The sequence below is a fragment of the Elephas maximus genome, chromosome 19 (genome assembly GCF_024166365.1).
Source record: "Elephas maximus indicus isolate mEleMax1 chromosome 19, mEleMax1 primary haplotype, whole genome shotgun sequence".
NCBI lineage: Eukaryota > Metazoa > Chordata > Mammalia > Proboscidea > Elephantidae > Elephas > Elephas maximus.
In genome coordinates, this window is record NC_064837.1 from 29,593,158 (window position 1) to 29,608,938 (window position 15,781).

Consider the following 15,781-nt stretch of genomic DNA (forward strand, 5'->3'; position numbering starts at 1 on the left):
GGCTAGGCTTCCTAGTCCCCACCCCTCTCCTCACAATGTGTCCATACCAGCTCATTTCTTTCTAGGCTGAGCATCTCTGAAGGGGAACCAATCTCAACAACTGCATGAGAGACCGCCACAGAATGAACACAGAAGGTCACCAAAAGAAAACTCTATCCAACCCCACCTCACCTCCTGCTGCCCGCACCTTAAAGATTCCTTCATTCATCTACTCTTTCAACTAATAGGTATTGAGCAGCTACAATGTGGGGCCAAGTACAGTTCTCAGTGCTGGGGATACAACAATGATCCCAACAGACAACGTCCTTGCCTGAAGAAAGATTATATTCCATTAGGAAAAGACAGCCAGTAGATACGTGAAAGAGTAAATAACAAGACGAGGCCTGGTAGTAATAGTGTTATGAAAACAGCAAGATGGTAAAGCATGATGGGAGGTGGGGGTGCAAACTTAGATTGCACATCAGGAAAGTCTGCTGGGAGAAGATGGTATCTGAGCGGAGGCATTGGTAATGAGAGGAAGTTGGTCCGGTGCAGACCTGGAATAGGGGAAGAATACCTGGGCAGAGGATCCAGCAAGGGAAAGGCCTGGAAGAGAAAAAGTTTGGCTTTCTGAAGGGAGAGTAAGGAAGCCAGGTTGGCAGAGACCTGGTAGGTGAGTGGGGAGGAGCAGGGGCTAGATTTGTTTTACTCAGAGCGTGAATCTATTCTCAACAGTGCAGGAATGTGTCAGAGTTGAACAACTCCCCAGGGGAAGATGAAATTCAGGAGAGAAAGGGTGAGGGGACGCTTACTCTGTGGCCCCTGCGTACCTCGAGGTCTTCTTCCCATCCATTATGCTGTGGCCTCCTGTGCGGCTAGCACTATGTGTGTCACTATGTCACTAGGAGGACTGGTTTCCACCTAGAGAGGTTATAGACTAATAGGCAACACAAGGCATCTGATTCCATTCAGGCAACATTTGTTGAGCAGCTACTATGTGCTGGGCACGATTTTCCTTAGAGGACATTGACGGACTAGAGTACATATGGAAGAGGCCGACTTCTGTCTGTTGCGGGCATGCCCTACAGGAGGATCCCTGGGTCTGTGCTCCAAAATTCAGGTTCTGCAGTCAGGGGACCCTGGGTTCAAATTCTTACTAACCGTGTAACTGTGGACAAGATTCTTCTCTAAACTTCAGTTTCAACTGTAAAATGGGGTGATAATAGTATCTCCCTTGTGGCATTCTTTGGAGGATGAAGAGGGGTGAGGAAGGTCCGTGGCATCGCCATGATACCTCAAACCTTGCGGATGGGTCTCTCACTCGGAACCACAGGCTGTCAATATGTGGTTCTGGAGTGTGATGAGGTAGTCAGACAGGCCTGGCTGTGCCATGCCTTGGTTGTGTGCCTCTGAATGGATAACAGGACTCATCTTCCTCATCTGTGAAGTTAATATTGTAACACTTCCTTCAGAGGGCACTGGAGGATCAAATGAGGTGATACTGGAAAACACCTGGCTGCCCCAGAGCAGGTGCCCAGTTACTACTACTCTTCTCCCTCTTCTTCACCACGTTCAGAGGTTGCCAACATGAGCTACTCAGCAACAACAAGGCCTTTCCCTGAGGGAAGCTCACCTAGGTCTGGAAGTCTTTGGTCAACAGTGGCATCTGGTGACCCCTCAGGCCCCTTCCCCAACTCCAGCTCCATATCTCTGTTAAGCCTGACTGTTCTGTCCAGATCAAGATCATTCCTAAGTGGAAACTAAAGTCAAGAGGCAACATTAGAGAAGGGAGAGGTGGGCAAGGAAAAACACCAAATAAACAATAGGCAATTGGTAACTTTGATGAAGGGTAAGACAGTACAAAATACTGAGGAAACCAGCACAACTTCTCCAAGGCAAGGTCATGGAAGTTCCATAGACACATCCAAACCCCCTGAGAGGCCAAATTGCTGGGCTGAGGGCTATGGGTACCATGGTTTCAGGGAACATCTAGCTCAATTGGCATAATATTAGCTTATAAAGAAGATGTTCTACGTTCTACTTTGGTGAGTAGCATCTGGCGTCTTAAAAGCCTGTGACCAGCCATCTAAGATACTCCACTGGTCTCAATCCTTTGGGGGCAAGGGAGAATGAAGAAAACAAAAGATACACGGGAAAGATTAGTCCAAAGAACTAATAGGCCACGTCGACCATGGCCTCCACCAGACTGAGTCCAGGACAACTAGATGGTGCCCGGTTACCACTACTGAGTGCTCTGACAGGGATCACAATAGAGGGTCCTGGACAGAGCTGGAGAAAAATGTAGAACAAAATTCTAACTTACAAAAAAAGACCAGACTTACTAGCTTGACAGAGACTGGAGAAAGCCTGAGAGTATGACCCCTGACACCCTTTTAGCTCAGTAATAAAGTCACTCCCAAGGTTCACTCTTTATCTGAAGATTAGACAGGCTCATAAAACAAAACGAGACTAAAGGGGGACACCAGCCCGGGGGCAAGGACTGGAAGACAGGAGGGGACAGAAAACCTGGTAATAGGGAACCTAAGGTCAAGAAGAGGGAGTGTTGACATGTCGTGGGGCTGGTAACCAATGTGTCATAAAACAACATGTGTACTAACTGTTTAATGGGAAACTAGTTTGTCCGTAAACCTTCATCTAAAGTACAATAAAAATAGAAAAAAACAAAGTACGTGAGACAAAGTCTCACCATCCTTGATTCTAAAAAAGAGTCAACATTAGAGTTGAGGAGAACTCTTCTATTTAAATTACAGCATTTGCCCTAAACAGTAGATTTAGCTCTTCCTTGTTTGTCTTTTCTAGATAAACTTGAAAATCCCTATTATTCTTAACTTTTCTTTTTAACCTCAGAGAATTCTGGATGAACTTGAAAATTCCAATTATTCTTAACTTTTTTTTTTTAACCTCAGAGAATTCTGGATGCGATCTTCCTGGTAGACAGTTGTGGGGGGTCTCTGATTAGAATTCTTGGCTTTTTGATGGCTTCCTTCTCCTCTGAGAACTCAGAAGATCAAATCTAGGCCATTTATGTTTGAAACAAAATGGTAGGCATGTTGGCAGCTCTCACTTTAGAGATAAAATCTCAGACTGGCTTTGGAATTCAGTGTGAGCTTTAGTGACAGGAAGATTCCAGCTCAGGTCTCCAGACCCCCATGTAAGCTCCTGACCACTCTACCTGACTCCCAATCCCATGGGGATTTCTCTCCAGGCCTCAGGACTGACCATTGACATCCAAGGGGTGTCATCCCCAACTACTTTAATGCATGGGAGGAGGACCTATATGTCTCTTCTCAAGGTGTAAGTTTCCCCATCAAAGTGCACCCTAATCTGCCCCCTCTACCTGCCAGGGACAAACCCTCTCGAACCCTTATTGATCTTAAGACCATGTAACCAGGGAGGTCTATTGAATGAGAAACAATTTTTTTCTGTTGAGACTTTTCTTGAACTTAAAATTAAATATGAATGAAGAAATTCTCCAATTTAGCCAAACTGGCTTATTAATTTTCCCTCTCAATAAGCCGTGGGAATTTCTAAATCCTGGCCTTTCCTCTCCTCTGTTCACATCCAGGTCTTTTGTCCCAGCTCAAATGACTTCACCTGCTCTTCTACCAGTTAGAAACTTTGGGACCATGTTTCACTTATCCTGTCAGTCATCAAAGCCCATAAATTCTCCTTCCTAACGTATAATTATGCACTCCCTTCCTCCTGTAGCAAACACCTGTTGCTCTTGCCAGTCTAACATCCATTTCTTCTTCTTCTGGAAAGGGCACCTTGGTTTTCCTTTGGGAAATGGCCCCAACTCTCAATCTACATGGATTGATGGGGTGCTCAAGGGTGAACCAATGCCCCAGTTCCAAGAGTAAGCACATAACCCAGGCCTGGCTGATCAAAGCAGTCCACACTCCTGACCACAGTGATTGATTTGGGGTGGGCACTTGACTTAATCTAAGCCAACCAGGGTCAGGTTCTAGAATTTTGTAGGACCTAACGGGGTTCCCATTGGGTTGTCTTAGTGTTAGAAGGTAAATTGGATGTGTTAATGGCCTATTTGTCACCATAGGGCAGTGCTACTTGAGAATGAAGGTCAAGAGATGCAGAGACAGTGTTCTTGTTGTATCTGTTAGCTTTTTCTGTGTAATAACCTACCATAACTCTTCAGTACATTTTAAAAATAATCTTTTTATTCTCATAGATGTGCAAGCTGGCTAGAGTTTGCATGATCTAGGTCAGACTCAACTGAGTAACTGTGCTTCAGGCTGTGGTGCCTGGGTGGCTCTGTTTCTCACTACAGGTATGTGAAGTGACTGGGATGGCTCTGCTCCACATGGCCCTTATTCTCCTTAAACTAGCAGGCTAACTGCCATAAGAAGGGCAGATGGGCAAGAGAGCCAGGCAGAAACACTCAAAGTCTCATGAGGACTCAACTCAGAACTGGCATACTGTCACTTCTATCCCATTCCATTGGCAAGCGGAAATCATATGGCAGAGCTCAGAGTTGAGAGGAACCAAAATACAGACTGGTACTTTAATGAAAGGAACTGCAAAGTGTTATTACAAAGAACCTGAATACAGAAAGAGGTGAAGATTTGGGGCCAGTAATGCAATCTATCACCGGAGGCATCATTTGAGTCCCTGGATCCAGCTGAACCCAAGTCACCTTTATCACTTAAGTCCAACTGATCCACCTTCCCCTGCTCATTCCTTGCTCATTCCTTGACAGGTTTGTATGTTTTGTTTCACAACTGAGGCAATTCTCTTCTGAAAGAGAAAAGAGGAATCCTTTTGCATATTGGGAGCCCCTGGTGGTGCAACTGGATAATGTGTTCTGCTCTGCTGCTAGCCAAAAGGTTGGAGGTTCAGACCCACCCAGAGGCACCTCATAAGAAAGGCCTGGAGATCTACTTCTGAAAAATCAGACATTGAAAATCCTATGGTGTACAATTCTACTCTGACACAGATGGAGCCGCCATGAGTCAAGGTTGACTCAACGACAACTGCTTTTCTTGCATATTTAGTCCCACTGTATGACAAGCATTGCACTAGAAGCTTTACATTCATTCTGCCACTTGAACCTTAGAACAGCCCTGTGAGATGGCCATGAACATCCCCATTTTACAAACAGGAACCAAGGTCAGGAGTGTTGTGCGATTTGTCCAAGGTCTCCCGTCAAGGAAGCAGCTGAGAGGTGGGGGTTGAAAGCCCAGGTAGTCTGCCTGAGAAAGAAGCCTATGTTTTTTCCACTATGTAATTCTCACCTTTTACCCTGGAAGACCACCACTTCTCTGTCAGTATGTCTTACTATGGTATTGACCTTTTTGAATCAGACAATTATATGCTCTACTATGCCAGGAATGACAAATCAAAAAGGAACAGCGTTGCATTCATTGTCAAAAAGAATATTTCAAGATCTATCCTGAAGTACAGGACAGTCAGTGATAGAAAATAACCATATGCCTACAAGGAAGCCCAGTTAATACAACTATTATTCAAATTTATGCACCAACTACTAATGCCAAAGATGAAGAAACTGAAGATTTTTACCAACTTCTATAGTCTGATCAAATTTGCAATCAAGATGCATGGATAATTACTGGAGATTGGGACGCGAAAGTTGGAAACAAAGAAAAAGGATCAGTAGTTGGAAAATATGGCATTGGTGATAGAAACAATGCTGGAGATCACAGGACAGAATTTTGTAAGACAAATGACTTACTCATTGCAAATACATTTTTTCAACAACATAAATGGTGACTATACACACGGACCTTGCCAGATGGAACGCACAGGAATCAAATCGACTATATTTGTGGAAAGAAACAGCAGAAAAGCTCAATATCATCAGTCAGAACCAGGCCAGGGCCAACTGTGGAACAGACCATCAATTGCTCATATGCAAGTTCAAATCGAAGCTGAAGAAAATTAGAACAGGTCCAAGAGAACCAAAATACAACTTTCAGTATATCCTACCTGAGTTTAGAGACCATCTCAAGAACAGATTTGATGTGTTGAACACTAACGACCGAAGGCCAGATGAGTTGTGGGATGATATCAAGGACATCATATATGAAGAAAGCAAAAGATTATTAAAAAGACAGGAAAGAACAAAAAGGCCAAAATGAATGTCAGAAGAGACTGAAATTTGCTCATACAGGTAGAGTAACTAAAGCAAATGAAAGAAACGATGAAGTAAAAGAGCTAAACAGAAGATTTCAAAGGGTGGCTCAAGAAGACAAAGTATTGTAATGAAATGCGCAAAGATGTGGAGTTAGAAAACGAAAAAGACAGAATACACTCAGCATTTCTCAAGCTGAAACAACTGAAAAAAAAAATCAAGCCTTGAGCTGCAATATTGAAGGACTCTGGGCAAAAACTCTCCATGAGCCAAAATCAATTCAAAGGCAACGGTTTTTGCTTTTTGGTTTTTTAGGCAAAAAATTAAAGAACACAGGAAGCATTAAATGAAGACGAAAGGAATACACAGAGTCACTGTACCAAAAAGAATTGTTTGACATTCAACTGTTTCAGGAGGTAGACTATGATCAAGAACTGATGGTATTGAAGGAAGGCGTCCAAGCTGCACTGAAGGCACCGGTGAAAAACAAGGCTCCAGGAATTGAAGCAATACCAATGAATGTGTTTCAACAAATGGGTGTAGCACTGGAAGAGTTCACTTACCTATGCCAAGAAATTTGGGAGATAGTTACATGGCCACCTGACTGGAAGAAATCCATATACATGCCCATTCCAAAGAAACACAACCCAACAGAATGAGGAAATTATAGAACAATATCATTAATATCACACACAAGGAAAATTTTGCTGAAGATAATTCAAAACTGGTTGCAGCAGTACATTGACAGGAACTGCCAGAAATTCAAACCAGATTCAGGAGAGGACGTGGAACAAAGGACTTCGTTTCTGGTGTCAGATGGATCTTGGCTGAAAGCAGAGAACATCAGAAAGATGTTCACCTGTGTTTTATTGACTTTGTAAAGGCAGTCGACCGTGTAGATCATAACAAATTATGGACAACATTGTGAAGAATTCCAGAACACTTAATTGTGCTCATGCGGAACCATGGGAGGATTGACCAGTAAGCACAGTATGCACCAGCTTCCAGAAAGGAAGATATACATGGGCTTAATTGTGTTTACTTACTAACCTGTAGTGAACAAGTTCACATGGGTTTCACATCTTCGATGGGGTAAAAACGAGGTGAAATTGTGCTCTGCAGATTGGTAAGTAAGCACAATTAAGCCCTACGTGCCTTGTTTGTTGGGTAATCCGTCCCTGACTGTACATAGACCAAGAGGCAGTCACTCAAACAGAACAAGGGGATATCACGTGGGTTAAAATCAGAAGAGGTGCACATCAGGATTCTATCATTTCACCATACTTATTCAATTTGTATGCTGAGCAAATTATCTGAGAAACTGGACTATATGAAGAAGAACAGGGAATCAGGATTGGAGGAAGACTCATTAACAACCTGCGATATGCAGATGACACAAGCTTGCTTGCTGGAAGTGAAGAGGACTTGAAGTACTTACTGAGGAAGATCAAAGACTACAGTCTTTACAAAGCCATAGAAGCTCCACGGATACATCCAAACTCCCTAAGGGACCGAATTACTAGACTGAAGGCTGTGGAGACCATAGTCTTGGGGAACATCCAGCTCAATTGGCATAAACATAGTTTATAAAGAAAATGTTCTATATCCTACTTTGGTGAGTAGTGTCTGGGGTCTTAAAAGCTTGCAAGCAGCCATCTAAGATATGTCTACTGGTCCCACCCCATCTGGAGCAAGGGAGAATGAAGAAAACAAATGACACAAGGGAAATATAAGTCCAAATGACTAATGGACCACAAGTACCACACCTTCTATCAGATGGAGTCCAGCACAACTAGATGGTGCCCAGCTACTACCACTGACTGCTCTGACAGGGATCGCCATAGAGACACAGCTGGAGAAAAATATAAAACAAAATTATAACTCACATAAAAAAGACCAGACTTACCGGTCTGACAGAGACTATAGAAACTTTGAGAGTATGGCCCCAGACACCCTTTTAACTCAGTACTGAAGTCACTCCCAAGGTTCACCCTTCAGTCAAAGATTAGACAGGCCTATAAAACAAATAATAACACACTTAGCTCCACCATGTATACAAGACTAAACGGGCACACCAGCCCAAGGGCAAGGATGAGAAGGCAGGAGGGGACAGGAAAGCTGGACGAATGGAAATGGGGAGCCCAAGGTTGAGAAGAGGGGAGTGTTGACAAGTGGCAAGCTTGGCAACCAGTGTCACAAAACAACGTGTATACTAATTGTTTAATGAGAAACTAATTTGCTCTGTAAACCTTCATCTAAAGCACAATAAAAATAAATAAATAAGTAAATCAAAGTGAAAAGGAAGGTCAGTGTCCACCTTTAAATCTAAGCGCTTCTCCAGGCCACTGCCTTGTGCTATGAATTGTTTCTCCTGGCAGTATGCGGTAACAGTTTGGAAGAAACCAGGATTTCAAGCTAAGTCTTCATTTAGAGCATAAGAGTGGTATAGCTGGGAACAATGCCCCCTGGTCTTTCTAAGCATTCTAAATAGAAGAACGGTGGTATAAGGAAAAAAAAAAAAAAAGGTTATGCATCTTACTAAGCCAGGAAGTGGTAGGGCCAGGATTCCATCATCTTCTATTTGACAGCAGAGCCTAGCCTGGTGGCCTCTGTTTAAGCCAGAGTTAGAATGGCTTTTCCTTCCTTAAAACCTTGGTGGTGGGTTGGGAGGGTCAGAGGCCTCAAAGCCAGACCGCTCTGCCTTTTCCCAGAACACCTGTCCTCCCACCCCTCCCCCGGCCCTCACAATTCTCCGCTCACCCCTCAGTGCCTGGTCACCAGCCTCTCTGCCCACGAGCCAACTCGCCCTCTGGCAGCAGACGTGGTAAATGGTTCCAATTATCCCCTCCAAACTTGGATTTAATCTAATGTTTTATTAATGGCGACTATCGGGAGAAAGGAAACCCTGGTGGCGTAGCGGTTCAGTGCTACGGCTGCTAACCAAAGGGTCAGCAGTTCAAATCCGCCAGGCGCTCTTTGGAAACTCTAGGGGGCAGTTCTACTCTGTCCTATATAGGGTTGCTATGAGTCGGAATTGACTCGATGGCACTGGGTTTGGTTTTTGGGGGGATCGGAGGAAAGCAAAGAGCCCACTGAGTGCCGTCTACCTGCCTCCCTTCCAAAGCATACTCTCTGGGCACAGAAATTAAAGGGTGAGAGGGGAAAGGCACCGCCCCCAAGCCGCAGGTTCCAGCAGCAGAGAAATAACCCCTCCCAACTCGGGCCCCAGGCTGAATGAATGCCACTTTTTGCCTGGCACGCTCCACCCATTCTAATGGCTGCTTCCTCGACTGACAAATTAGGGGTTTGAACAAAACGCGGGAGAGGGAGGGGGAAAGATGGCAGCTGCCCACCCTGCAATTAAGAGGGGGTGAGAGAAAAGGGGGCCCGGGGGTACTCAGCCATCTCATCAGCATTCCTTCATCTCTCCCAGGCTTGGCTGAGTGTTTTGAGAGTGGGCATGGGCAGCTCTCTGTTTAGCACCAGGGAGTTACCGCCCAGAGCCTGGCCCTCTGGCTCATTAGCTCCTCCAAAGCTGAAACTTCTCACCAACTTTCAGACCTGTTGTCTGGGGCCATCTGAGACACAGGCTGGGCAGACTTCACTGGTCCCATTGGACAGATGGGAAACTGAGGTTCCAAGAGAGCCAGTGCCTTATCCCAGGTCACAGTGGGAGCCAGGACTTGCACCCAAGGCTTCTCAGTCTGGGATGCTCCTCCTACACAACCCATTGCTAAAACCCGTTGCAGCTGAGTCAATTCTGACTCATAGCGACCCTACAGGGCAGAGTAGAACTGCCCCATCAGGTTTCCAAGGAGAGCCTGGTGGATTCGAACTGCTGACCTTTTGGTTAGCAGTCGTAGCTGTTAACCACTGCGCCACCAGGGTTTCAGAGCTATGTTAAATGGCTATGAATAGCTTGTAGTAAAAGGGGCATGGGTATCTTCTCCCCAGTGCCTAAGTAGCCTTTGAGTCATCAGTCACAGGGAAGAGCAAATTCAGTGTGAGGGAGAGTGTGTATACAATGTATACTATGGACGCTCCCTGTGATACGCTGAAATCCACCGCTTCCCAATGTTAAGGTGGTGGAAAGAGACCTGATGTTACTCACTTATTCAACAACTATTCACAGAGGGCCTTCCGCTGTGCCTGGGCTGGGGAAATAATGGAAGACAAGACCCAGGCCCTGCTCTGAAAACACTGTCAAGAGTTAACGAACCATCTCAATACCCTCTAAAAGCCATAAGGAAGGCAAGTACAGAGGCCATGAGAGTCCCAGGAGGGGGTGCCTAAGCTATCCTTGGTGGGATGGAGGTCAAGGAAAACTTCTAGGGGGAGGAGATGTCCAAGATGGGACTGAAGGAAGAGCAGGAATTAGTGGAGCAAAGGGGATGGGAGATAATTCCAGACAAAGGGAAGAGTGGGGACAAAACTCTGGAGAGGAAGAATGGATGGGACTCAAAGTTTCTGGAGGAGGTGTTGGCTAAAGAGCCTGGGATGAAATTGAAGTCAGAGGGGCCAGACAGCATAGGACCAGGCTAAGGAAGTTGTGCTTTACTCCAAGGGCAGTGGGGGCACACCGTGGATTTAGGCAGGGACCTGAGGTACGTGCATTAGAAAGAGCTTCATAGCTGCTGTATGGAGAAAGGATCGAGGCCAGCAGGACTGGGGTGGGGAGAGCAATAGGAGACTGTTGCCATGGTCCAGGAGGGGCTTCGGTGGTTCAGTGGTAGAATTCTCGCTTTCCACGTGGGAGACCGGGGTTTGATTCCCGGCCAATGCGCGTCATGCATAGCCATCACCTGTCTGTCAGCAGAGACTTGAGTGTTGCTATAATGCTGTACAGGTTTCAGCAGAGCTTCCAGATTAAGACAGGCTAGGAAGAAAGGGCTGGCGTCCTACTTCCGAAAAATGAGCCAGTGAAAACCCTGTGGATCACAATGGCTCATTCCATTTGTGTGTGGGGTTGCCATGATTTGGGGGATGACTTAGCAACAACAACAACAACAACACTGTGGTCCAAAGTAGGGTGTTAGGGTTCATCTCCTGGGTTTGGGGAGTTGGTAATTAGTCTATTAACTATTTCTTTCCATGAAAATTGAGATTTTCCTGGTTCTTCATATGCCAAGTAATTTTGGTTGTATCCTGGACATTTTGAATGTTATATCCTTTGATACATACGTATCAAGGCTCTGGGTCTTGTTTAAATCCTAAGAAGAATGTTGATGTTTTTGTTTTGACATGGAATCAACCCAGTTGGGTTCAGGCCACAAGTTTCAACCAGCCTTCTTTGTTCCCTCCCTTGTTCTCTCCCCTCTTCCTCTCCTTCAAGCCCCTTCTTCTCTCCCTAGTCCTCCCCTTTCCTCCTTCCCAGGTTCATTTATTCATTCCTTCAACGGTCACCAAGTGCCATGTGCCCAGCACTGGGCTAAGCTTGGATCCAAGATGATGAGGACGCTGCCTTGCCCTCCAGTTCTAGTAAGAAAGGCAAACAGCAATGTAATGCAGCAGGTTCCTACACCCTTCAGGCCCCTGGACCAGCTTGAAGGTGCTTCCTTCCTCCCTCCCCAATACCCTGAGTCCAACCAAACCTACTCCCAGTCCAGGCAGCTCCTCAGCCTTACCCAGGGACAAGAGCACCATTAACCCTATGGTGCCTTCCTGCAAACTGGTAAAAGGCACTCCCTTCCACTGGGCAAACACAATCTTGTGCCAGGATGCATGCTTTGTAGACTCAAGGACAGGTTGGATTTCAGCTCCTACTTGCCTTCATGGCTGGAAGTCTTTGTGCAGTGCACAACTTGCCTGATAGTTCATGACAGCCCTGCCTGGGGTCTACCCCACCTAAGCCAGTGAAGGACTCTGCTACTCTTCACTCTCCTGGCCTTTCAGGCAGATCCAGAAAGGTCTTTGCAAAACTGGCCAGATGAGGGAAGCTCAAGTAGTGTTCCCCAGAAGCTGCCTGATATCTCTACTGCCTGTCTGGCTGGCACCCCCCTCTTGCCTTCTCATCTTCTCCCTCATCCTCAGGGGCTGAGGAAGAGAGTGTGTGCCTCTTGCTTGTCATCTTTCCTTGCTGTTGGAATTGACAGGTCTCAGGTGGAGGGACTGGCCTCTCCTCTGACAGCAAAATAGTTCTAGATAAATGAGTATTGGTTTTGCTCTGTTTGTTTCTCATTTGTAGCTATCCTTTTTTTTTTTTTCCTTGTAAAATTGGTTAAGCAGTGATAGTATGGGTCTGGTTCTGCGGACACATTGATTGAACAGCTCCTGGAGCCTGGGTGTGTGGCTGGATTTTCTGTTTTGCTTAGCTTTCCCAGCCCATCCTCAGCTCACCTGCCTCCTCTGATGTGGGAAAGGCAGGAAGGAAGGAAACTAACATGTATGGAGCATCTATTAGTGCCAGGAAATGTGCAGATGGTTTACACCAGTTTTCCCATTCTAACCTCAAAAAGAGCAAAATGAAGCAAGTTAATGTGGTAAGCATTATTCTTTCTCTTTTGCAGATGAAGAAATCAAGGCTCAGAGAGGTTCAGAAACCTGCCCAAGGTTGGACAGCCGGAAATTGGCAGACCCTGGTAGGGAACCCATGGCTTCTCCTGCCAGACATATGTGTTTCATTACCATGTGGTTCTTAGCAAATGGTCTTTTCTAGACCTCAGCCGGCTCCTCTGCGAAATGGAGAGAGAGAGAGAATGTCAGTAGGAGGCCAACAATATGGTATGGGTTAGTCGCCAAATGGGGAAACTGAGCTCATGAGAGAAAGCTCAAATGTAAAGGGCAAGATGATGGTGAGGGGAAAGGAAGCACGGGAAGGGCAGAGCTGGCAGGGTGTGGAGAGACCAATGGAAGGGCATGGGCTCACATGTAGGTGTGCTTGCCGGGTGGGCAGGGCCCCCGTGCTCAGTCATTCTGGTCTTCATAGCCACAAACAGGTGGTCTGACCCCTTTTCTCCTTCCCCCACCTCGATGGAGTCATCCAGTTGCTGTGCATTGCAGAAGCCCACCTTTAGGGCAGACATAGAGAACTCACATCTGGAGGGCACCCTGTGGGCTAGAGAGGAACTTTGTGATGCACGAGGCTTGAGTTACTGTGGCTACAAGTCTTTGTGTGGGTGTATGTGTTGAGGGGGGTCTCTGTGGATTGGAGGAGCCCTCTGGGATGTCACCAGGGCTTGAGACTGGCTCAGTTTTCTCATCTGTAAAATGGATATGGTGCTAATACCTACCTCTAGGGCTTTTGTAAAGACTACACAAGCCGATGCATTGGAAGTGCTCAGCACATTACCTAGCACCTGGTGATGGCTCAGTACAGGTTGCCATCGAGTCAGCTCTTGCCTCACGGCAACCCCTTGTACGTCAGAACAGAACTCTGCTCCACAGGCTTTTCCGTGGCTGATGTTTTGGAAGTAGATTGCCAGATCTTTCTTTTGAGGTGCCTCTGAGTGGACTCCAAACTTCAGTCTTTCGTTTAGCAGGTGAGCATGTTAACTGCTGCACCACCCAGGGACTGACTTACCACACCCAATTGCCAGCCAAGAGATGGAGAAGGAGAAGGGCAGAGGAGAGGAAGGGGAGCTGTTGTGGGAAGCAGCAACGAAGTAAAGCAGAAAGGTCAACTGCTCGGAGAGTTCGGAGACGAGGATTTGAGGCCCTCCCAGCCCCACACGTCTTAGCTGTGTGACCTGGGTAAGTAGCTTTACCTCTCTGAGCCTTAAAAACAACACAAGCTAATAACTGAGTGCTTACCAGCTTCCAGGCACTGATCTAAGCACTTACATGTATTAGCTCATTTAATCATCACATCAGCTCTAATGAAGATAAAAAAAAATGGTTGTCCTTATTTTGCATCTATCAAAACTGAGGGTGGTCGTGAAGATCAAACAAGGTAAACATGATACAGCAGTTCGTAAACTATACATATGAGCCTTGGTGGAGCAACGGTTACACACTGGGCTGCTAACTGAAAAAATTGGTGGTTTAAACCCACCCAGTGGCTCTGCAGGAAAAAGACCTAACGATCTGCTCCCATAAAGGTTACAGCTGAGAAAACCCTATGGGGCAGTTCTACTCTGTCAAGTGGGATCGCTATGAGTAGGAATGGACTCAACAGGCACCCAGCAACAACAAACTGTAAATGCATGTGTGCACACCTGTGTGTGTGTGTGTGTATGCAAGCCTGGGCATTCGTGAGCAAGGGCGATGACTCACTGCCAGGGGCCTGGGGGGGGGGTGGGGAGCACTTGCCCCCCAGGCGCAAGTCCAAGGAGGCGCCAGTCATCCCGAGGTGCCACAAACGTGAAAGATTCCTGACTGAGGCAGCCAGACAAGAGGGCGGAAGGCATTTCTGCTGACACACGTCTCTGCTATCAACGTCTCTTCATCTTGAAATGGGGGGCGGGAGGAGTGCAACTTAGAGATTGCCCCTGGGTGCTCGTTACCCTCGCCACACCTCTGCTCTCTGCACTGCCAGATTCCATCCCATATCACACAGGCTTCCCAAGGCCTGGCCATCCCCTCAAGGAGATCCTGGCACCAATGGTCCCTGGGCGGCCTCCTGGCCTTGGCCATGGCCTGACAACCTTCAATCCACCCACCATCCATCCAAACACTCACTCATTCAGTCTTCAAATATTTGAGGGCCAATCACAGGCCAGGCATTGTTCTAGGTACTAAAATCAGAGGAAGAGACAGAATTCCTGCATCTGTGGAGCTTACCTTTTAGCTAGGGAAGCAGACTGTGATCTAATAAATGTATATCCTATAATAAAACCTCATGAGGAGATGAGCTTTGGGAGAAAATAAAGCAGAGTTAGGGCTTCGACAAGGCTGGTCCGAGGCCTCCTGGAGAAGAGGCCATCTGACTAGAGATGGATGGAGGGAGAGAGTGCAGCATGGGGTGTCAGGGGAAAAGCGTTCCCGTCAGAGGAGCAAGGACGAAGGCCCCACGGTGGGAGCAGGCTCGGTGGGTTCAAACAGCCGAGAGAAGGACAGTGTGAGAGAGGACCACGAGCGAGTGGGAGATGTGGTCAGAGAGTAAGCAGGGCCTGTGACCCCCTGAGGACGTAGGTTTTATTTTAAGCATGGTGGTGCATCTTGGGAAATTTTGAGCAATAAGGTGACATCGTCTGCTTTTGAGCAAGAGGTAACTACGTACCTGCCAGGATGATCTTTCTAAGACACTGATTTAAAATCCTTGCCCTAACTCGCCCCTTTCTAAAACCCTTCAGGGGCCCCTCATTGTCCTCAGGATAGAGGCCCAGCTCCCTGGGCCCCACACCCTGCTCCCAGGAGCCCCCATGCCCTACCCCAGTGGCCCCTCCGGCCACCCCTCCCCAAGCACCAGCCACACCTCCAGGCTTGCTGGGCCCCAGACTCATTTCCTTTTGTCTTCTCTGTCTTCTGTCTAATCCTCTAGCCCTTCTGGCTCTGCCTGGAATACCCACCTCTCCACCTAAACACTCTTAGCAGGCACCTCCTTCAGGAAATCTCTCCCAGCCACCCTGTCCCAGAGCAGGTGAGGCCCTACCTTTCTCTCCTGGCCTTTTCTGCTCTCAGCTTCTGAACTGATATCACAGGAAATCATGATGGTCTGCTCTCCCATGGGTCTCTACCGGACACTGCAAGCCCCTTATGGGTGGGGACTGGAATTTACCCACCAATGTGTCCCCA